This window comes from Eutrigla gurnardus (assembly GCF_963514095.1).
Source record: "Eutrigla gurnardus genome assembly, chromosome: 9".
NCBI lineage: Eukaryota > Metazoa > Chordata > Actinopteri > Perciformes > Triglidae > Eutrigla > Eutrigla gurnardus.
In genome coordinates this window covers 15,969,699-15,991,538 of record NC_139923.1, presented here as the reverse complement: position 1 = coordinate 15,991,538, position 21,840 = coordinate 15,969,699, and the positions used below count along the sequence as shown (strand labels likewise).

Here is a 21,840-nt window from a genome sequence, read left to right as displayed (position 1 = left end):
AAGGCATTTTCTTTAACATCTGCCACATTTGTATTTTCCTTTTTTGTTGAATCCAACTTGAGTTCTGTTGCGGAAAGAATGTGTTTCTTTAGGTTTTTCAGATAATTTCTTCGGTTTCAGTGACCACAGGGATGCTTTGGTAAAGTTTTTTTTATCAGGAAAGATAGCTTGGTGAATTTCTCTCAGTATCTTAGAGACTAATTGGACTTTTAATTAATCCAACATCTTTCTGACAAGTACACATATCATTTAAAAGTATTACATATGACATATTTTGAAATATCACAGACATCACATTGTTTGGGTGGTTTCAACTGAAGAGACAAAAAAAATACATAGAATTTCACAAATTAACGTTTTGTCTCAAAGAGTATTGTGAAAAATACATCTTCTTTTTTTTACAATAATATAGTATAATTTGCATATTCATAATATTAAAGTATTATTTATTTAGTCATATTAATCAAATAACCATTTGTTTAGGTGAAGAACAGGCCTATCTTAAGTCAGTGTGTAGAATGCTGTACAAATGCTATACATTCTCTCCATACGCTTCAGTGTTACACAGGCAGAATGGAAAAATTTGCAATGCAACAAACTTCATGAAACATGTATTTATTGTAGAAAATTGCAACTGGTAATAATATATATTTTTGTCACACGGTGAATGTAAACTGTGATCTTTGGTTTATATTATAAACTTCAATGATTAAGCAGCTCAAAAAGTAAATTAATCCCTTATAATGCTTTTCTTTTTTTAAAGTAATACAATTTGTATATTGGTTAAGTAATCCTCGTATGTAGAAGCTCGGTGGGAATTATCTTATATAAATGTATAATTTAACGGCTGAAACACTATATAAGATGGATGGGTCAAACAAGTACAAGAACATGCCCCTCGACCCCCCTAAGATTGAATTTAGGCTTGAATGTTTACAAAGTATGGCTTCAACCATGCATGCCATGGTATACTTACTGCTGATTTTGATCTTGACCTTGCCTTCACATGTAATATCAGTTGAACAAATAAAGTTCTGTTCACGTATTGACTTTAAATTTCATACCCCCCTTGCGTTCCCCTGCTGGGTTGATCCAAAAATAGAGCTCTGGGTGCATCATCCATGATAATTAGAAATATTGGCAGCTTGCTTTAGCCTGTGTTTTCACTCTCAACTGACGCTGATCACAGAGGAGACTTCAGTACAGTCAGGACTGGGAAATGATCCAGAAACGATGTTCGTGGAAGAGGCACCTCTCACCCAGCTGTGCTTATGTAATAGACTAGCTCGTTTGAGCCTGAAATTAATCTAAAACAAATAAATACTATTTTCATGGTTTAATTATATCCTGTTTTAGCAGGTTTCCAAGCAAGCTGTTAGTGTTACAGCTTTTTGAAATATTAGTCACAAAGCAAGATTTGTACGGAGCGTGTGTTCCAGGGCATCGGAGTAACACACACTGGGAACCAAGGGAGAGGTCTCAACTGGATATACTATTATTTTTAATTTCCCTCCAACTGTGTGTGTGTGTGTGTGTGTGTGTGTGTGTGTGTGTGTGTGTGTGTGTGTGTGTGTGTGTGCTGAGTGTGCTTGGTGGAAAGGACAGGGTCAATTTTAAGATTGAAAAGTGATGTCAATGAGCGAAGAATGCTACATTGTAATAATGCCCATTTGGAAGTCATCACCACGCTGACTCGCTGACATTTACCACAATTTTCAAAGGCTCTGCACACATGGATCCTGCATACAGATGGTCACAGTTTTCTTCACACATTGAGGCCCACAATTGTCTAAAATAGATAACCACATATTGATACAGAATCAAGAGGCACATTGTATTTATAAGGGGCTAAGCCAAAAATCATGATGGAGAAACACGAGTCAACCACAATATAGTAAAATTATTTGTTGTTTGTTTTTTTAGACACCCAGAGGAAATTACAAATTTTCCATAAATATTAAACGGTGCTTCTATTAACATCAGGCTACAATGTTACATGTTGCAGCGAGCGTCTAAAAACCCCACACATTCTCTTCACTCACATTCTTTGAACAAATCTCAGGAGCATCTGGAAGAGCATTTGGGATTTCTCCAATCTGACCTCCCCCTCAATTTCAGGAGGCGGCTCGATACGTGTGCCAGCAATCAAAGAAAATCTATTGAGGTCCAACCTAGAGGTCTTGTTTGGCCTTTCATCCAGCTGTCAGTAATAGACTGGCACAAACAATTTCGACAAAACTAACAGGTGGGACCAAATGCCAGAGACGTTGTGAATTGAGATTGAAAGGTGATTTATCACAGTAAAGCCACCTTTTATGGGATTAGTTTGGGAATAAAAATAAATAATAATGAGTAGAGCTGTAAACAAATGTGGAGACTCTCTTCAGGTGTGCCCCTCCTGATTGCATGGCTCTCCTCAATAACACTTTCTGTTGGAAGTAGTTTCACTTGGCTGCCGTTTGGTGCCAAATGCTGACGAGCAGGGAAATAATCTGATGCTTCCGTTACCCAGCGTGACTCTGAGGAACACGAGCAGCATTAGCTCATGCGCCTCCATTTTGCAAGTGTATACAGTTCTGGAAGTATAGCCATGCACCAACGTGCATTTTCAATAATTCATCTCCATATTGTGATCCAGCACAGTCCCACAATTTGTTTGGTCATAGTAATAACAATGAGCAGGAGATTTTTTTTTTAAATGGAGGCTGGGGCGAGATTAAATTACTTAGAATGTCATTAGACCTAATCATGTCACATTTGCAATCTAGCTTGTTGTTACACGTTGTAGTTTTTGGACTGTTTGGTGCAAAAAAAAACAAAAAAAAATCATAAATGAGTAAAATAATGAGCATTTTTATTATCTCTTCACACACTTTCACAGCAAACAGTCAGGTACGTTGTACATCCTTAAAATGGCGATGGATGGGTCAGCAAAGCATGTGACATTTTGTTGATTTTTAATCGATCATATCCAGCATTATGAGAGCATCATGAATAATGTAGTAGCCATGTTGGCCAATCAGTAACTAATGTTTATGTTAGTAATAAAATGCTGCAGTACAGTTGTAAATGCCTCCATTTCCATGTCACATGGAAAACCAAGCAAAGCATCTAGTTACTAGTCTAGCCACTGTTTTATTTTAAGTGTATGAAACGACAGATGAACACATGGATGCAGATTCATTATCCTATTCAGACATGAAGAACAAGAACACATGTCTAAATATCTCTTTATTTTCTCTTAGCAAGAATGTCCATGCAATGTATCTCAAATGAAAACTAGAGCAACAGGAGGCATTTGATACAATTTTCCTGAACATGATACTTAAAGGTCAGGGAGGGTTGAATGCTTTCCTGGGAGAGTAACATAATAAACCATTATTGTGTTGGCTAAGCAAGGCATCCAAATACAGAAGATAAAAGCAATTTCTAAATTATTTATACAATTTCTAATTTATAACATTTAGATTTGCTCAGCTGGCTGGAACAAACTTGGCCAAGGAAATGATCAAATCTTGCTTTCTCATCCTATATGAACTGCCGAGTAATGTAACCCCCAATTTCTGCAGACTACAGCTGTATTTGACAAATCCCAAACGTGAGTGCATGTGAATGCATAATCGTGGAGTGGGATGGTTATTTGAGAAAAGACAACACATATTACATTTTGCAGCAGAAATAATGGTGAGTCAACTGACATTGAACGTTGGTGAAGGGATAATTGTTACAATTACACAGCAATTTAACCCTCAATCAACTTGCAATAAAATACACTATCTTTTCTTATCTTATTATTTATTTCCGGTCTGTGATACCAAGACCCTGGTATTTTTCATTAAACATCTTTACAATAGATGGTGTTTCACTTATTCTCCTGCTTTATTTGTGAATAACCACACACATGTGACTCAGGCTAATCAAGCTAATTGTATTTTGTCTGAGAACTGTCTGAGTTTCTCAGATTTATGTTCTTGGTCCTCCATCATATGAGCTGCATTGGTTAAAATGTGCCTCATATTGTTTATTTTCCCTGCCTGCTGTTGGAAATAAGGATCGACTACATTATATGAATGCCTCAGATTATTAGCTGTCCAGCATATTGCAACCTTACTGCTGTTGCAATTATATTTTACCATATAGGAGTGATGGAATTGTGACTTTGTCACGCTCCTCATAATTTCAGAAGACCCTCTCTTTGATGAGCTTGTCCCATATGCTAAATGCGAGCATATCTACTGCCTTTATTCTTTCTTTTTTTTTTTTTGGTGCAAGAACAAAACAAACAATAGTGACTTTACAGATGCAATGTTTCACACAGTAGTAAAATACTTACACATCTACTATATTCTTAATTTCTACTGGCTTTCAATGGCTCTGAACTTATAGCTGAGTCGGCAGTTCGCAGCTAACGGTGCTAACAGCTCTTACAAAAACAACAGTGCTGACAGAGCTAACAGTGTTTACCTGAGGGGGAAGCAGAGGGTGGGCATTATGATTCCATGAAGAGGCTGTCGGTGGGGTTGTCAGCTGTAACTGCTAAATAGTCAAATACAACCTCTTAACAACACATTATGTGGTGGTGGACACGTAATGTGTTGTGAAAATTAACAAGTTCATATTAGGTGTAGGCAAAAAACAAATGTACAATTGTAAGGTTTAGGAGAAAAAAAACATGGATTAGCTTAAAATAAAAATGGAAACTTGGTTTCATGTAACAACAATAACATTGCATTGGTACACGTGGTTTAAAACACCAGTTCCATCCTGAGTTTCTTTGACTCACCCATCTCCCTCCTGCCAACATACGCAGTATTTCTAAATGTTAACACTATGGGCCCTAGTTTCGTAGACCAGGCGCAGTCAGATCTCAGCGCACCTGCGCCACGCCAACGGGGTGTGTCCACCTGGACTTTGCAAGTTTCGTGCACCGCGCAGGCTAGCGCAGGCTCGCGCAGGCACACCTCCCGTCACTCCCACCCGCGCAAGTGGGAAAGAGGGAGGAGAAGAAGGCGTGAGTGGGAGACGAGGAGGAGACGAGGCGTGGACTGGGATTAACACAGCCGATTCAGATCTTCACCAATCAAATGAGCTCCTCTCCTCACCTTTAATGCGTTAGGGGAGGTTCAGTGCAAGTTCCGTCACTTGACAACCCGATGACCGAAGCAGCGCTGCCGCTCCCACCACGCGCATCACGCGCTGTGTGTGCGTATCATAATAATAACAATGCCGATATTATAAAAAACAGGAGAGAGCGAGGGAGATGTTTTGATCCGAGAGGCTGAGTTTCCATCCGCCTTTGATCTGACGTCAGATGTGACGAGACAATCTATATAGATATAAATTCACGTGTTGATTCAATTAGTTGCATTAAATAGTGTTTGTTGTGATTATTTATTGCATGTAAATGTGCCTGGAACTGTGGAAACCTGCCTGTGAGGTCTCGGTGACGTGTACGCACTGCGCGCCGTCAGCGAAACTTCCACTCCGCCAGCTGTGATTCGCCTTGAATGAATGGACTTTATTTGCGCCTTGCGCCGAGAGTAGACCAGGTTGGAGCTGGCGAGCTTTCGGGGAAGTCTCGGCGAGTCTTTTTGCCACAAAACTTCCGCTACGCCAAGCTGAATCTGTGACGCCTCCCCCTGCTGGGCCGCCACACCCATCTTGGCGCAGGCGATCCACCAAACTGCCAAACTGACCGTGCGCAAGGCTGCGCGGGTCGAAACTTGCATTACGCCAGCTCCGCCACCCTGCGCCGCGCCACGAAACTAGGGCCCTATTTCACTAGATTCAACTTTTGCACTTTTGGATGCTTTGAATTTGTGTATGCAACATGAAAATGTCTGACTTGCCATTGTCATTGTTTTTGTCGCGCCGACATGCAATCTAAACAAATTACGTGTCCACTTCCATGGAATACAACTTTAACAGGTCGTGGCCATTTCACACATTTCTGTTAGACTGGGCTGGCCCAGCTAGGTCAACAAAGTACAGAAAAGCTCAGATTACAACACCCAGAGGGAGGGTGACTTCATCCTCTGCACAGCTAGACATGTATCTCTATTTAGAAAATAATCATTCATTCCTCTTAGGTTGTGGATAATCATTATCTAGGGGTGTATTAAAGGTTATTTATTGAACATTCAAACATCATGGTGAGAGTTATTGCATTTTAATTGGATGGTTATGTAGTGTTTTGATTGAGTATCAATGAAAGGATCAAAACAGCTCTGAAAAGAGAGAGGCTATGTGTTGAATTGTGTCTAGCAAGTGACTACACTGGGATGAGAAGCTCATATCCATGGAACTTAACAATGCTAGCCCACCACTATGGACACCATTAGCTGTGAATTGCTGTGACAAATTTGCCAACTTCATTTCATGCATCACGGTAAATCATGAACTCACATCGGTAATAACCATCAATCGCTAAAACGGCCTTGAGAATAAATGCCTTGGAGGTTGAGGAGAAATTCGTTGTTAACTTCTCATAGGCAATGGACAGTATCATATGTTCCTTGATGTGGGTGGAGTAGTATTCATGGGCACTGTGAGTCATTCTCAGATGCAAGTCACCCACTGCATGGCAAGCTTTTATTGCAGGGCCAGTAGGGTAAAAATGACTCCCACTAAGGCACATACTGTGTGTGTGTGTATGTGTGTGTGTGTGTGTGTGTGTGTGTGACTGAGAGGTTAAAGAGGGAGACTTCACTTAGAAATTAAATACATAAAACAAATCCATGAGCAGAACACCTCTGGTATAAAATATGGCTAGCTGCCCTGAATTTCAAAGTGATATACACTATATTGCCAAAAGTATTCGCTCACCTGCCTTGACTCGCATATGAACTGAAGTGACTTCCCATTCTTAATCCATGGGGTTTAATATGACGTCGGTCCACCCTTTGCAGCTATAACAGCTTCAACTCTTCTGGGAAGGCTTTCCACAAGGTTTAGGAGTGTGCCAGTCAAGTTCATCCACACCAAACTCTCTCATCCATGTCTTTATGGACCTTGCTTTGTGCACTGGTGCACAGTCATGAACAGGAAGGGGCCATCCCCAAACTGTTCCCACAAAGTTGGGAGCATGGAATTGTCCTTTCACTGGAACTAAGGGGCCAAGCCCAGCTCCTGAAAAACAGCCCAACACCATAATCCCCCCTCCACCAAACTTTACACGTGGCACAATGCAGTCAGACAAGTACCGTTCTCCTGGCAACCGCCAAACCCAGACTCATCCATCAGATGGCCAGATGGAGAAGCCTGATTCGTCACTCCAGAGAACGCGTCTCCACTGCTCTAGAGTCCAGTGGCGCCGTGCTTTACATCGCTGCATCCAACGCTTTGCATTGCACTTGCGGATGGATGCAGCTGCGCAGCCATGGAAACCCATTCCATGAAGCTCTCTACGCACTGTTCTTGATCTTATCTGAAGGCTACATGAAGTTTGGAGGTCTGTAGCGATTGACTCTGCAGAAAGTTGGTGACCTCTGTGCACCATGTGCCTCAGCATCCGCTGACGCCGCTCCGTCATTTTACATGGCCTACCACTTCTTGGCTGAGTTGCTGTCATTCCCAATCACTTCCACTTTGTTATAATCCCACTGACAGTTGACTGTGGAATATTTAAGAGCAAGGAAACTTCACGACTAGACTTGTTACACAGGTGGCATCCTATCACAGTACCACGCTGGAATTCACTGAGCTCCTGAGAGTGACCCATTCTTTCACAAATGTTTGTAGAAACAGCATGCCTAGGTGCTTGCTTTTATACACCTGTGGCCATGGAAGTGATTTGAACACCTGATTTCAATTATTTGGGCTTGGGATAAGTTCTTGATTCCATCATTCATCCACCCTAAAAACCTCTTGAAGGCCTCACTTAGCAAAATCAAATCCATGTTGTTTATTCAATCCAAACTGATGTTGTTTTTCAGCCTGGCTGTGGAAGCTAATAAATAATTAAAATAAAAATAGGCAATGACTAGTGACTGCATTAATTCAATCTACTTAGATATATTAACACTGCCAATGGACCAAAAGCTCTGTTATACAAACATGAACCACCGTGGCTGCACCTGTATTCAACAGAGAATCAGCCGACCATGCATAAGTGCTGGAAAGGAATTCGAAATTAAACAGAAAAAGAAGGCCTACACAAGGTGGGGTAATTTGATTTATCTTTTATTATTTTTCCATGCTCCGCTGTTATCAGGGTTTCTTCCCTGAAATGGGAAATGTGATAAATATTGATGTCCTTAGAAGGAAATGCAGTCAGGCATGTGCGAGATGCAGGCCATGGCCCATCTATCCCGTTTTCCTTTGGAAGGATTGGATGTGTGTGTAAATTGATCCCCTACCCGAAGGTGTGCATGTCTAAAAGCTAATTCTGAGGTTAGTTAGCACACACTGTCTCTCCTCCTCTCTCCCTTTCATCCTTTTTTTCCTCTGGCTTCCTGTCACTCTTTCATTGCTCTCCCCCCTACCTCACCTTTCACTTCAACTTCCTATTCTCTTTATTGCTTTAAGTACGAGTACTACCCCCCCCATCTATCTAGCTCTTGTATTGCAATATCTCTCACCCACTCCCTTCTGACACTCTCTATTTTTCTCTCCTCCCTGAAGAGTTCATACAGACAAGAGAGAGAGATGAACAGAGAATTAATAATAAGACAGCAGTGAAGATAAAAGGACAGAAGCTCATCTAGCATCCGGAGGGGACCAACATAGCAACATTGAACTAACCTCTTGCTTCCAACTGGCAAACTAAAATAAAGAAAAACCTAAATAAACACATTGTCTTCATCATAAGTGATTGGCTCCTAAGGATATGAATCATAACAAATAGAGTAAAACTAAACAGAACACAAATATTAAAATCATGTATTGTCTTCCCCACACCTATCCCTGTGTCCTTGTGATCTACATCAGCCATTTTATGTGTGAGGATCTCTTCATAAGTCAGAGCTGTCGCAAAAAGGCCCAATCAGCTAATCAGACAAATCAACATGGCGGGAAGCTGTAATTTCTCAATCCCCACTCCCCAGAAAATGTGTAGGTATGCAGACAAGCTTCCACAGAAGAAAGTCCCACCTTGTCGCATCATAATAAACACTTCAAGCACACAAACACACACACACAGACACACACATATTTGCATGCACTACTCACAGGCTGCGAACAAAAGGCAGCACACACATGTAAATACAAACCTTAAATGCAGCCATGTGCTTCAACCTACACCCACATAATTCACCTCCATGTTATGACAGTCCCTTCCTGTCAATGTTCACAAATGACAAAATCCAATACTATCACTGTCAGCTAGACCATACAAAAGTTGTCTCTCAGGGATGGGAGCTGAAAATAACAGCAGATCAATAGCAAAGACCAAGTTGAGCATTTTTTCCCCTCCAGCCTCTGAGAGCATGAGCAACACTGCTGGAGTCAGCACACATCTCTGTTCCCTGCTCCTGCCCGTACACTCTCACGCTCCCGTCCCAGCCCATCCTCATTTTCTCCCTCTCTGTGTCCTAAATAGCTTGCTCCGCTTCATTTCCCTGCTCCCCATATCCTATAATGTATACTGCTTGACCTGTCAATATGTTATGAAAAGCAAATCACGGAGGAAGTGCAAGAAATGGAGGTGGATGTAAAAAAAAATAGTGAGAAGGGAGAGACAGGAGAGATATCCTTACCAGAGCTGTAACGAAAGAAATCCAGAAAACGCTTGCTTCATCCCACGGTGGCTGCTCATTAAATCCAAGATACTGGGGGAAGGATTGACGATTCCATCGAGATGCTGCCCCGAGAGGAGGAAAATTAGATTCTTTAAGGAGAGGAGGATTTTTAGAGTGTTGTTAAAAAATGTGATAAATATGCATAAGGAGAAGGATGTGATATCCAAGTCCAGAGCCCTTCATGAGTCCTTCCCATCAGCTGCGAAGCCACACGTGTACACACTCTGACACATGTGGTTCACACGGCAAGCCACACACACACACACACACAGGGAGGGTGCATCCTATGTTAGACTCAGCTAGGCTGAAGGGTTGAGGGAGAATGAAGGAGGGAAGGATACAGAGAGAAAAAAGAGACACAGCAGAAGGGAGGGTATCTGGAGAAGGGCAAGGTGGTGGGAGGAGCCGCAGTATGTGATGAGAGATTGAGAGAGGGGAGGGAGGGGGAATCTTTCCATTCCCTCCTTATTTCTCCCTCAATCTGAACTGCAGTGTGAGCTGCACAAATATAACAGTGGGAGTTAATAAAAGGATTATTTTCATATCTCACGTTGAACAGCAAAATACAGGAATGAAATCAACACAGAAGCCGTTGCGATTTGCTCCGTTTGTGTATCCGAATGCTTGGTAATGCCCCTCCCTTGAGCCAGACAGAAAAATCAGATGAGAAGATGACTGAGGAAGGGAGGAGGTTGATGCGCTGGGCAGAAAGCCCAGATCAAGCACTGCCTGGGAAGGATAGTATGTCAACTTTGTGCATATCAACTAACTTTGCAAAAAATGATCACAACACCGCAATCAGTACCTCTCATCAGCATCTCCCTGTTTTTATATTTACACAAATATAAACTAACTTTCAACACACATTCTGATCAGCATATCCTCAACCTTAAAACTCTGAGGTTTAAGGTTGAGGAGGTCCAGAGGTTGGATAACTACAGAAATGGTGTTATTTAAGTGCACAAGTTATAGAATATAATTGTCAACGTTTGGGTTTAATTAACTGCTAGATTGGAGCGTGTGTTTTTTTTTTGCCATAGCAATGGCAAGCAGGCGGCTAGCCAACGGTGCAAACAATGGCGGGAGTGCGGACATGGCTAGGGCGGCTGTGGCTCAGAGGTAGAGAATGACTGCCCCTGAAGTCTGTGCCATCGGCGTTTGAATATGCATGAAAGAGTTAGATTAGATTAGATCCTGATGGGCAGGTGGCACCTCGCATGACAGCCTCTGCCATATGAATGTGTGTGAATGGGTGAATGTAGACATGCACGTGCTTTGAGTGGTTGAAAAGGCTAGAAAAGGGCTGTATAAATGCAGGACCATTTACTATACCAATTAGCTAGCCGTGTTTACCCGAGGGGGATCTAAGGGAAGGTGCTGAGACGACGCTTTCAATCGGGACAGTATGATCTGCCGTAACCATGGTATGAGAGAAGTGCAGAGTGACAGCCATGAGGTAGCACGCTCACATCCACTAACATGCACTATAACCATGCATGGCCAGCCCAGCTATGTCAACAAAGCAGGAAGAAGCTTGGATAACAACAAACATACAGAGGGAGATTGACTTTAATGTCTGCTCAGGTAGACTTTACTCGACTATATGCACTGCCATTATTATTATGTTTTGCTGATGTTCAGAATGTTAAATACAGGTCCTTTAAAGGTTGAGTAGGTAATTCTATTCAGAAATACTTTGTTACATTACTTGAAATCTTAAATGCTCTGACATAAAAATGTTTTTTAAAATGTCAAATGTGGCACCCGCAGGACTCTAAAAACCTTATCCAATTAAAAAAGTTGGGCGGGAGAAAGTAATTGGACGGCCTGCCTGTCTGTCAATGCTTACTTCCTGATTGTGCACACCTGTCTGTCAATAGGCTCTTTCGAGATGAGCAAGGCCTGCGCAGAATCATGCCGGTTAGTTTTGTGTCCAACTTGATCCCGACTTGCTCTGACGTCATGCACACATAGGCAACAATAACCTCACGAGATCAAGGCAGCCGCAGTTTTTAGAGCCAGGGGCATCAGTTGCTCTCAACCAACTGCAGGCCCCGGGGCATGATGGGAAAATCCTGGCTCTCACCTCATCTAAGAGCTGATTGGCTCTTAGTTTTGACAACAAACAGCACGTAAAGTAGAAAATGCAAATTTCCTGTGCGAGTCTAATATTTAAGGCTAGATCGTGGGCTGTTAGTCTCATGTTGTGCAATTAAAGTTAAATCTGTTAACAAACATATCTTGTGTGGTTGATAATATAAATAATAATCATATTAACGACAATAAAAGAGGTTATTTATATAGACCTCATCAAAACGAGCAATTACCATACGGTGTGCTTTAAGAGGCAGAAAAAAAAACAGATATACATTTAATACAGTTTAACTGTCAAACTTTACTTATGTGCACTAGATTCTATGATAATACCTCAACAGCAGAAATACTACTATAGCGTATAGTGTTTTACATACATTATATTTATACATTACTAATATTTATTGGCATTATTTTATACTTTATATTTTTATACTTATTTGACTATTCCTTTCCTGACTCTTATGTAGCAACTGAAGCTTCCCGATATTTATGAACAAATATGAATACATTTGAATGTGGTCGCAAACTACAGATCACGTCTAACAGGATGTAACTTTTTCTATGACTTCCTGTCAAATCTTCGAAGGTGGATGGAAACTGTCCGACTGGAGCGCAGTTTTTAGGCTCCGGCTCCTGCTGCTCTTGTCTACTTTCCAGTCATGGCGCAGTTCATCTCGAACGAGCCTAATGCTTACTTCCTGATTGTGCGCACTCTGCCGATCTTGATCACTCCTTGGGGTGTTCTGGGGGAGCAGCTTTGAATAGAGGTCTGAACAAAAGGGGGTGGGACTTTTTCGTTTCAGCAATGCATTCAAAGTCAAAGTCTGTTGTTTTTCCAAATTCCCTTCTCTTCTTTTAAGTATGGAAGTTATGTAACAAAAAAAGTAAAATTTGGGTTAAAATAACTACAGAAGGGGCTCTAATTAAATACAAAAGTTAAGTGACAAATTAATCAATGTTGGAGTTAAAATAAAGTGGTATTCCTCCCTACATGGACCTTTTTGCTCTTTAGAGTATGTCACATGTCCTGGCTCACATGCTAATATTTCAGTACAGGTCATGACATGGAAATATGTGTCCTCTCGTTATTTACGACTATGCAATGAAAATAATATGAAGAACAAGCATGCTGCAAAGTCAAAGTCAACAGTATAGCTTTCTGAAGCAACTTTTGTGAAAAGTGAATCCGGCCTGATATAACTATTCTTGTGTCCCTGCCCTACCAACAATGTATCCTCCAGTATTTGCATCCAACTACACTCATTGCAAAATATTTCCGCCAACACATCCTTGGAAAAGCACATTGGGTATCCCTTGACTGACATGACTCACCCTGTATCATCCTACACTGATGATTCATGCACTAAATCAGCGTGTACATTTCGAGGCAGGGGTTAGTGTGAGCATGGGTGGCATAAGCGGTCAGGACACCCCACTGCGCTCAGCTTACAGACAGGATTAAGAATCAGTGGTGGATGGATGGGAGGCTGCAGTAGGGCTCCAAGGATATCTCTCTCCGCAGTGGAGCCATGGTTGTCAGCGGATGCCCTTCAGTGGTTGGGGCTCTTGGTTGGCCTTTTGGGGATGAAGATGAGTGTCCTTTACACAGCTGGCATGAATGTTATCACTTCAAGTGTGCAAGCTGACAAAAATGAATAAATAAGCCATCCAAACATTTCTTGAGTCAGACTTGAGTCACAATTTTGAGGACGTGCTTGACAATTATTCATAGAAGACTCTACATGATTTTGACTTGATTCATGACTTGTGATTTGGCCTTGAGGCAAATTACTTGAATAGACTTGTTTTTATTTAATTATTTCTGTTTTCATAGACATTGAGATGTTACAATAACAGTAAGTACATTATAGGCAACTTTTGAAAAGCAGCCGAGGAAGGGAGACATGCTATTGCTGCTGCTGCAAAGATGGAAGCTTCACATTTACATTTACATTTAGGGCATTTCACAGACACTTTTGTCCAAAGCGACTTACAATAAGTACATTTGTCAAAAGAAAGAAACCACAACATATCATTGCCAATAAAGTAAGAGCAAAAAAATAGAAACAAGTGTTAGGTCCTCATCTGAGTAAAGTAGTAGCTGTTCAGCAAACATACCTTAAGAACAACAGTGCTATGATCAAAGTACTTTAGGTAAGGTTTTTTTTTTTTGGGGGGGCGGGGGTTGTTAGTGGGTCATGCTATGCAGAGTCGAGGTGAAGACTGAAGAAGTGAGTCTTGAGCCTTTTTCGGAAGATGGCAAGTGACTCTGCTGTCCTGACATGGTCGGGAGTTTGTTCCACCACTGAGGCGCCAGAACAGAGAAGAGTCTGGACTTTGCTGAGCGACATTTGTTTGATTTCAGCGATGGTGGTACCAGCCGGCAAGCTGAAGTAGAGGAGCCAATTGCTCACTTCGGGGCGTGTGGTTTGACCAGTGTTTGAAGGTAGATGGGTGCCGTTCCATTGATGGCCTTGAAGGCCAGTGCCTTTGTCTTGAATTGGATGCATGCTGCAACAGGGAGCCAGTGAAGGTCACGGAGGAGGGGGGTCACATGGGAGAATTTGGGTAGATTGAAGATAAGGTGTGCTGCAGCATTCTGGATAGTGAGCCTTGAGGGACACTCATGTCCAGAGAACAGGGTTTGGATATAGAGCCATTCCATGTGAACTGAAAGGTGTGATTTGTCAGGTATGATGTGAACCAGGTTAGAGCAGTCAGTGATGCCAAGTTCAGCCAGGGTGGAGAGGAGAATTTGGTGGTTGACTGTGTCGAATGCAGCAGATAGGCCGAGGAGAATGAGAACCGAGGAGAGGGATGAGGCTCTGGCGTCTCGCAGGGACTCAGTCACTGTGAGAAGGGCCGTCTCAGTGGAGTGAGCAGTCCTGAATCCTGATTGATTCGGGTCAAGGAGGTTGTTCTGCGAGAGATAGGATGACAGTTGGTTGTAGGCGGCACCTTCCAGGGTTTTAGAGAGGAATGAAAGAAGATACAGGTCTGTAGCTTCGGATGTCAGCAGTGTCTAGGGTGGGTTTTTTTTAAGAGGGGCTTCACTGTAGCCGTCTTATAAGCCGCTGTAATGACACCTGAGGTGAGGGAGGAGTTGATCAGGGTGGTGAGGAATGGCAAGATGTCATCCTTAACATGTTGTTCTGAACACGGAAGTAGCGCTACGGAAGTATTCGGAGCGCGCTCAGGCAGCGGCGCTAGCAAAACAGCCTTTTAAATCGCTATTCTTTACTTAAAAAAGGATCTATCCCTGATCCCTGCCTTTTGAACAGTGCCTCTTTTAAACGGGCTATAGTCCTTAACCACCAGACAAGCCGATCGCTCTTTATTTCTTCCTGGACTTAACCAACCTGCTCCCTGGCTGCCTGGCACTACCGGTGTGTTGTTAGCACCTGAAGCTAACCTCACCTGCCTTTCTTACCGGACGCCTAACCTCTTCACTGGGCCTAGCATCTGGGCCCTGCCGCTACCTCCATGGCTACTGCCCTCTCTCCTGCGGCGCCTGCGGCTAATCTACAGCTCCTCGGCCACCACCAACTACATCCCACACTGGCTTCCTCCATGACCATGGCCGTGTTACCTGACGACAACCTACAGCTAACCAGAGCCAACAGGAGAATCACCCACCTGACTGAAGAAAACCTCCGGCTGGCTGCACAGCTCAAAGACAACGAGCTCCTGCTGTCACAGTTCAAGGATCTGGCCCATGAGCAGTCCCAAAAGATCTCCTCGCTCTCTGTGGCGTTCCATGACACAATCCCCTGGGATCCCTCTGCCTGTCCGCGGCCACCTGACTGCTCACCACCCTCTCCACCGGCGGCCGTCCGGGTTCCCTCCGAAGCGGACTGGATCACGGCCGGGGCTAAACCGAAGGCCCCGCTGGTCTTCTGCTCCACTCCAAGCCGACCTGCACCTCTGCCTCGCTGGACGGAGGTGATCCAAGGAGCCAAAACAATATCTTCGGTTCCTGGGTCAAAGACATGCCTGGAGCTATCAAATCGCTTCGGGCATCTGTCTGTTGCCCCAGCGGCACCTGCTGCTGTTATTCCTCCCGAGGCGAGTGTCGGTCAGTCAGCCGCCCAGTCCTCCGCTGTCACTCCCCCCGAGGCGGCGGGTGATCGGTCAGCTGTCCGGTCCGCCGCTTCTGCTCACCCGGCAGCGGCGCCTGCTGTCACTCCACCCATGGCAAGCACTGACCGGGCGCCTGTCCGGTCCCCCGGGGGGCAGGGAAAGTCATCCTCCCTCTCCAGGTCCTCGACCGCCTCCACCTCCTCCCGGCGCAGGATCGTGAAGGAGGCGGCTCGCAGGGCGACTCACTCAGGTGGCCCTCGCCGCCCTCAGCCCACAGCCGCTGCCGATACACCTTCTCTCCCGGCTCTGACCTCTCACCGGTCCGCAGCTGTCAATCCAGTGCACACTGGCAACACAAACTGTGCCACCAGTTCTCCCGCTCTACTGGTTGGATCCTCCATGGTCCGCCATGTCTAAATCAACAGGTGTATTACTTCATGTCATCCCGGTGCCTGCGTCAGTCATCTCACTGATAACATCCCCCAGCTGCTGCAAAAACATCCCTCTGTCCGCACTGTTGTGGCTCACTTGGGTGGTTTCAACGACCTTAAGCAGCAACAATCCATAAAACTTAGGAAGGACTGCACCCGCCTCATCGATAACATTTCACAGCTGAACAAGCGGTGCGTCGCCTCCGGGCCCCTCCCCCCTCCGTCATGTGGCGATGAAAAGTTCAGTCGTCTCTGGCAGCTTCACGTGTGGCTTAAAGGCCACTGTACTAGCGCTGGCATTCCATACGTGGACAATTTCACCACTTTCCGGAGTACATAAATAATCACAACAAACACTATTTATTGCAACTAATTGAATCAACACGAGAATTTATATCTATATAGATTGTCCCGTCACATCTGACGTCAGATCAAAGGCGGATGGCACGCGTAACGGAAACTCAGCCTCTCAGACCAAAACATCTCCCTCTCTCTCTCCTGTTTTTTATAATATCGGCATTGTTATTATTATGATACGCACGCACAGCGTGTGATGCGCGTGGTGGGAGCGGCGGCGCTGCTTCTGTCATCGGGTTGTCAAGTGATGGAACTTGCACTGAACCTCCCCTAACGCATTAAAGGTGAGGAGAGGAGCTCATTTGATTGGTGAAGATCTGAATCGGCTGTATTAATCCCAGTCCACGCCTCGCCTCCTCCTCGTCTCCCACTCACGCCTTCTTCTCCTCCCTCTTTCCCACTTGCGCGGGTGGGCGAGACGGGAGGTGTGCCTGCGCGGTGCACGAAACTTCCAGGCGGAAACACCCCATCGGCGTGGCGCACGTGCGCTGCGCGCTGACTACGCCTAGTCTACGAAACTAGGGCCCTAAATGTTACAACTAGCTCTACTCACAGAATGCCTAAACCCAAATCTACAATTAGTTTCTGACTTACCAACAAGATACAAAGCAGCTTCCTTCCTTACATCAAAAAACATTCCATTTGGGTTTAAGAAATTCATTTTGGATAACACAACAACAAATTCATTTTATTAGAAGTTAGAAATCCACCCAGAGAGAAAGGTAAGTTAAAATCTCACAACAATGAATAGCTTCTTGAAGTGCTTGCAAAATGTAATATTTTCTACTTAAAAACATGTCTTCCTAGCATTATCATCTGTTATTCTACATAATGAAATGATACCTGGATAACTTTTAGTGGGCTATAAAATGTAAGATGGTTTGTTATCATGATGCTTTGCCTTGTTAATTTGGTTATTGCCAGACTGTGATGAGCTATTTACAGTTATGCCTGTTGAGAATAGAGAGAGAAGGGAAGTGGGGAGCAGTGGGGGAGACTCATCCTGCCAAAGGACTGAAGGGAGGAGTGTTTTTGTTTTGGTTGAGTTCTTATATATAAATAATATTTCCAATATTTCTCCATGATTATAGAAAAAATATATAAAAATATGCACATATATACATATATACACACCTATACTCTCACAGTTACTCACACATACACACATTTTATGATTTCAACCACAACCAAAGTCAGTGTCTATTTAATTTATCATTGTTATTGTAATGTTTTCTTTAGTTCAAAAGAGGAGGATCTAACTAAGCATACTGATGTATGATGTGTTTGGTTCACACATTATGCATGTTCAACTCAGGCGTGCTTAAATTCTTCTTTTCATTTTTGTATACTTGATTATATATTTTACATTTGAGGAGTCTTTTAATGTATTTAAATGTGGAAACTGGGGTAAATCATATTAAATTTCTATGATTTGACTTGTGACTTGCTTGACCCAAGGAATGACTTGACTTCCTTGACAAAGAGCAAATCATGACTTGACTTGGTATTCACCACAGTAACTTGAGACTTACTTGAGACTTGCACATGTGTGATTTACTCCCAGCTTTGCCTCAGTGATCTCATTGAAGTTAGTTTCACTACTTCATCAATAAAAGCTGTTATCCACTGGCTCCGTGGGGCTGCACTTAGGCACAGTAGCATGCCAATATTCTCACAATCACAAAGCAAAAACACTAATGTTTAGCAGGTATGATGTTTGCCATGTTCACCATATTAGCATGTGAGCATGCTTACATTTGTTATTTATCACCATATGCAAAATGGTGAATGAAAATGTTGTGGCTAAAGACAATTCAAATTGCAGGCATTTATTCTTGAACAAGGTATTGTACTAATTATAATTCCGATAAAAATGATAGTTTGATTCAAACTTAAAGGTCCCATATTATGAAAAACATGTTTTCTCATGTCTCTACACCTATAAACTGGTCCTCCCTGAGCCTGTCAACTCCCAGAATGAGGAAAACAAGCGACTCCTGCATGGTCTCTCCATCCACTGGCACAACAGCGCTCCTACGGGCTGTTCAGATTCGGCTCCTGTCGTTACGTAATGAAGGGAGTCATTTGCATAGGCCGAACTCCTCCGGTTCCACTTCACACTGGACTGCTTCAGTAACGAGGGTCAGTACAAAGCTGGCTTTGCCTCGACACTGACCCTCGTTAGAGGATCTGTCCCAACCAAACGGGACCCAGCAACTTCACCTGAGACACATAGGCGAGCCATATAGCGATACATCCACCGTAAACATTGGCGCATGCTACCGCTAGCCTAAGCGGGATCCTCTCCATCACTCTCCAAGTTTAGCATTTAATGGTGCAGGCAAACGGCCTGTTCTCAGGAGAGCTCAGCAGAGCTCATTTGAGCAACTTTTAGAAAGCTGAAATTCAGGACCATGGATGGGTTTGGGGCAATGCATATCGAATCCAGTGTTGTTGGACCTGTGTTGGAGCTGTGTGGAATTGATGAAAATCAGTATAATAGGGGACCTTTAAGGGATAAGCAGTTGTTTAGCTGAGACAATTCACTTTCAGGCTCTGACTCATGATCTCACGCCACCCAAACACATCCCATGTCAGAAAGGGTAAGCAACAAAGCCACAAAAAACATTATGTATGGGTTAAATAGTCTCTTTGCATGCATAACAACTGTGATGTTTTGTCTTTTTCACTTTGCTCTACAATTTCTCCTCCATGAGAACTTGAATTGTCAATGAAACATAAACTTAAAATGTGATTAGGACATGTTTAATTAATGAACCATAATGTCTACTTGTGTCAATGTAATATGGCTTTTACCAGAAAGTTAAGGCCCACTCAAGCTTGTTGCTTATGACTGTTTTTAGGTTTCTTTCCTAATTCTTTATTGTAGCGATAATTTTATTGCTCACATGGATGCATTTTCACATACAGGGTGTTGTCATTGTTAATAAAAAATAGGGCAACAGGATGTAACAATGAAAAGACATTTAAAAAGACACTTTATTTTACCATGTAACTGCAGATATATACGCCTCCTGATGCATGGACAGGATTTTGAATGTTCAAGAAAGATTTTTCAGTGCTTGTGCACAAATATTTGGATTTTTTTGCCTAGATCAGAAAACGTAATTCAACAAACCATTGATATTTGGATTCCCTTCCTATGTCACTTGCAGGCTCAATAGAATATACCGCCCAGAGCCAATTAGAGCACGCTGGACATTTTCAGGAAAGGGGCTTAAAGATACGGTGCTAAAATACAATTTATCCTCTGACAGATTGCGAGAAAGCAGACGGTATGAGAAAAAAATGTCCTCTACTACTGTCTTCGTCACTATGGAATAACAGATGTGTGTGTCTTATAGAGAACGGGCTCCAGGATGTTTATTTCAAGCTCATGTTCAAAGGTCATGACAAAGTTATTATTCAAGGAATAATGAATGAATGCATGACATTTCATATACAGCACAGGTTTGCTCTGTTAAATTGTCAGATTTTGTCAAATTATTATTACTCAACTATCCTAAGTGCCAAAGTCATGTGAGTAAGACAATTCCTGCAGTCTCACTTGTTGCCTGGCAACCACACCATGGCCAAGAAATAGTCCTGCAAAAAAAAAAAAAAAACTCCCGTAAACCTGCAATTTATCAATGTTGCACTTTGGTTTTGTACAGATTACCCCTGTGAACCCCAAGCAGGTTTTTACGCAGAGGGAAATCAAAAATATCTTCTGTGCAGTAAAACTTAATGCCATAGATTATGAAATAATTACATTTCTAGTGATTTTTGTTGATGATTGAGTTTTTGTCATGTGAATATTGGTTTTTACAGGATCTAGTTAGTTCAAATGATGTACTTCTGGTTGATTATTAAATTAAACTAGAATTTCAGCTGTCATCTTTTCTTGAAGATTTGTATTTGTCACACATCACATGATCAAGCAACATTGGAAAGTTGAAAGTCAGACAGCTTCTTGCTATGATGCATGGTGTATAACAAGATACACTTTAGAAACCTGCAAATGGGTTTTAAGGTTCAGAAAGGTATGTTTTAAAGGTACTGAGGTGCCCCAAGGCACACAGTAGCCAGGCTAGCTGTACAGCTGTTCTCATTATTTCAGCTACATATTAGCCAATCTCGGAAGCCATCGGCTATTGAATGACGATGGATGCATAAAACGATAGCTTTAAGCCTTTATGGGCAATGGGTTGTATTTCTGGGATCTGGTATAGCCAGAGGATAACCTGGTCAAGACATCCTTTTTCATGTGCTGCTAATTGTTAACAGCTCGAGATGCAAGCCTGGAGTTGGAGACGACGTGGATTGTTTTCAAGCTCATTTTGAATCAATAAATACATTTTGGACAGAGCGCAGAGCAGCTTTGGACAGAGCGCAGAGCAGCTTTTTTATTATAAAAGGACTTTTGCAATCGTGCAGGGGCTGAAGAAGTCCCGACTCTTCGCTGTTCTGGCACTTCAGTGGTGGAACGAACTCCCAACCAATGACAGGACAGAAAATTAACTTTCCATGTTATGCAAAAGGCTCAAGATTCACCTGTTCAGACTTCACCCTGACTCTGTATAGCATGACCCACCCCTCAGGCTCAGTCGTGCCTGGACACGGTACGTATTGCCTAGTGTGAGTGTGCCCTAAGACCCACTAGCCACTGCACCCTGATGTTATGTGTTGCCTCTCTCACCCATATATTTTTCCAGTGTTATTCAGTCTCAGCCCTGGGTGGGTCTGTTGTCATCCTATTATCCTGCCACTGGGTGTAAACTCTGGATGATTCGGCGGAGAACATCCTGTTTATTCTCCTCACTTCTACTTCTGTAGTTTACCTCTTCAGGCGTGGAACCAAATCTGTGATTCTTTCTTTGACAGGCCCCAGTGCCTCCAGTATGGACAGATTGGTGTACTTTTTAAGTAGTTCCTTCCTTACCACACCTTTTTGTAGCTCTTGTAGCTGGCTTACTTCTCTCCGTGTTGCCTTGATCTTGGCCTCCAGCCTCCTTCTCCCTCGGGGATACTGCATAACGCAATGCTGTTCGAGAGCCAAGCATCTCTCGGACCACTGCTGCTGTACTGTATATCAGCTCGTTGGTCTCAGTTATCTTGGAAGATAACAAGATAATCAT

At 42.9% G+C, this 21,840-nt stretch overlaps 1 protein-coding gene across 1 annotated transcript in view; it reads right to left on the bottom strand.

The window, feature by feature from the left end:
* The window catches only part of lingo1a (leucine rich repeat and Ig domain containing 1a), a 131,472-nt gene extending 121,476 nt beyond the window's left edge, over positions 1-9,996 (bottom strand). The window contains exon 1 of the mRNA XM_084017817.1: positions 9,696-9,996. The gene's annotated coding sequence lies outside the window, so the exon portion shown is untranslated. The remainder of the gene's footprint in view (positions 1-9,695) is intronic.
* Between the last annotated feature and the right edge of the window lie 11,844 nt (positions 9,997-21,840).